Source organism: Pterocles gutturalis, unplaced genomic scaffold (assembly GCF_000699245.1).
Source record: "Pterocles gutturalis isolate BGI_N339 unplaced genomic scaffold, ASM69924v1 scaffold10182, whole genome shotgun sequence".
Classification (NCBI taxonomy): domain Eukaryota; kingdom Metazoa; phylum Chordata; class Aves; order Pterocliformes; family Pteroclidae; genus Pterocles; species Pterocles gutturalis.
The window spans coordinates 21,873-25,069 of record NW_010115339.1 but is presented as its reverse complement, the minus strand read 5'-3'; the positions used below and the strand labels follow the sequence as shown (position 1 = coordinate 25,069).

Genomic DNA, 3,197 nt, shown 5'->3' with positions numbered 1-3,197 from the left:
TTCCCTAATACAAAACTATTTTTAGTGTTCCCGTTTTAAAATTCAGGTATGAGGCCACAACATTAGTGAGATTACTTGCCATCAAAAAAGAAAAAACAGGTTCTTTGTTACTAATAACACAAAACCCACACCTCTTCCTGTATGATTAAATTACAGGTTCCCTGATCTGATTTTTAGAACAAGAATTGACACCCCCACACCGAAATTCATCCATACATTTCAAGTTAAAAGTTAACAGATCAAACAGAAAAATTTTCAAAAAGATGTTCTGATACTGACACTGATGTAACCTTAAATATCTGCTATCTTTAATAGCAGAAGGTGTTTTCAATTGCTTACAACATTATGAAACCCTCAAAGAGAAAGAAATATTTGTGAGCCCATGTTGTTGTGAAACATGCTACTACAAGAGTTTTGCTTTCTGCTTAAGGGTTTCCTTTTATGCCAAGTCAGAGAGAATTTCCAGCAAATCAGGAAAAAAACCCAACCCCAACCACCACACAACTCGGAGAAGTGCTGTCAAAGTGACAGCTCTTTACACAGGAATAAACGATAGAGGCAAGGACACAGTGCACTGGCAACAGAAATCTCAGGCTAGGAAAGCTCTGCACAGAAATGAAATTGTAATTCAGGCGAGCAATTCATCTATCATTGATTTATCTTTGATCTTCTCTCAGACACCTTCAGAGGTCAAACCCCCCTCATCTGGAGAGTGCCTTCATGAAGGGGGAAGTAAGACTTCTCAGTCGTAGACACCAACAAGTTAGGAAGTGACTCCCACTTCAATTAAACACAAAATGAATTTTTATCCCAGGCTTTTAAAACAAGAAGAAATTGGTTGTTCAACACAAAATTCAACACAACCCTTTACATACCATTCGCCCTTTATTTCCAACACAGCCCAACATGTATCCATACATCCCTCACACTCCCTATTTTAGATGGAAAGAAATTTTTATCTGGTTTTTGACCAAAATTTGCTGTTTGCAACTATTTGTCTGCTTTAGCTGAAGCACATGCTGGAGTATCTCATGGAATTCGCCAGTAGAGGGAGAACACGGCAGGAAACGAAGAACAGAATCCAGTCTTTCATTAAGCAGAAAGACACATGGAATAAAACTGCAATTACCTACTTGGAATGTGTCCAGGATTCTAATTAATAGGATCAACATCCCTCTGCTGATGAAACATGTCCAAGAACTTTTAACTAGCTCAAGAGGTCAGGACTTCATTTTGGTTTGCCTGGGGTTTAGAATCAGATGGCATTGGCAATCACTGCAAAGTTTCGGCTTAACACCACACTAAGGCTCATGTTCACCACAGACTCACGGTCGAGTCTAACATACAGACCTTTCAAACGCAATTTTCCGTAGCACATAGGTTACCTGGAAGTCTCCAATCAGGATTGATACAGTTTAACTTGGCTCATCAATCAGGCTCATCACAATGGGAAAGGGAACGGCCACTTTCAGCAAAAAGTGTTGAAGTTCACGTTGACTCCTTTTATTTTTATTAACACTCGTAGAACTTTTGCTTCTGTGCTTATCAAATAGAAGAGCATGACTTTTTTTTTTAATTAAAAGGAAAAAATACATAAATAAGGGTGTCAAGAAGAACATCTCCTTCTGGTCTAAGACAGCCATTCCTACCTCTGACATTTGGTCTTTTCCCTGTCACACTAACAAGGGGAAAGGAAATTAGGGGTTTTTTCCCCCTCCAACTTAAGGTGTAGCCACAAATTCAATACATATATGAGCAAAGTAGTATTGCTGCTGGACCCAAAGGAAAAAGAAATGTGCATCATGGCAGATATTCTTTACCAGCAAAAAACATTAATTGGAGTGACGCTAAAAACAGGATTGGGAGTAAAGGAATTTTTGGAACTATATCCCAAGTAAAAGTTTCCTAAATAAAGCAGCTTTAATTTTTATATTTGTTACCTTTCTCTACACTCCAAAAACATTCTCTCTCCCCCTCCCATCTATTACAGTATCATCAAATTCATTTGAAAAGCAACATAATTAACTCAAAAAATTCTACAGGTGCAAGGTACGCCAAGTCTTGTAGACAACTCTAAGATCATAACTCTTGATTAACTAATGACACGTTCTGGCACTTTCGGTATGCTCTGTAAGCCATGTGCCACAGCATCTAAATTACCAAGTAATTTAATGCTACAACCCCTCCTGTCCCTAGAGGAGCAGCTGCTTTCATCATCGTTACTCAGCAGGACAGCATGCTCCTCCCCACTCTCCTCTCTGTACAGTCATGGGTTGAATGCAGAGGAGAAAACAGAGCAAGCAGGTAGAAATGACAGAGGCAGAGTCTTGCGACAAACCTACGCAGCTCTTGGATTACACACTCTCAAGCCACAGGACCAGCTCCCTCCAGGTCCACAAAATCACCCCGTGGAGAAGGACTTGGGGGTACTAGAGGATGAAAAATTGGACATGACTTGCCAAAGTGTACTCGTAGCCCAGAGAGCCACCCGTGTCCTGGGGGCATCCCCAGCAGCGTGAGCAGCAGGGCGAGGGAGGGGATTGTCCCCCTCTGCTCCGCTCTGGTGAGACCCCCCTGCAGTGCTGCCCCCAGCTCTGGGGTCCTCAGCACAGGACAGACACGGAGCTGCTGGAGCGGGGCCAGAGGAGCCACGGAGATGGGCCGAGGCTGGAGCAGCTCCCGTGCGGGGACCGGCTGAGAGAGTTGGGGGTGTGCAGCCTGGAGAAGAGAAGGCTCCGGGGAGACCTTAGAGCAGCTTCCAGTGCTGAAAGGGGGCTACAGGAGAGATGGGGGGGGGCTTTTTAGTAGAGCCTGTTGTGATAGAACAAGGAGTAACGGTTTTAAACTCAGAGAGAGTAGAGTAGATATAAGGAATAGATTTTTTACAGTGAGGGTGGTGAAACACCGGAACAGCTTGTCCAGAGAGGTTGTAGATGCCCCATCCCTGGAAACAGTCAAGGTCAGGTTGGACGGGGCTCTGAGCAACCTGATCTAGCTGAAGATGTCCCTGCTCATTGCAGGGGAGGGGGATTGGACTAGATGAACTTTAAAGGTCCCTTCCAACCCAAACTATTCTATGATTCTGTGAAAAATGATAATACTACGAACGCTGGATGACACCTAAGGCAGCTGTACCCTCAGTTTATCTCCACCATTTTTAACGCCTTGTTCACATCCAGGAAGTCCCTTCCTGACAC

The 3,197-nt window shown here is 43.4% G+C and overlaps 1 protein-coding gene across 1 annotated transcript in view; it reads right to left on the bottom strand.

The window, feature by feature from the left end:
- Positions 1-3,197, bottom strand: part of LOC104462986 — a 26,163-nt gene that overhangs the window by 6,307 nt on the left and 16,659 nt on the right. The window lies entirely within an intron of this gene.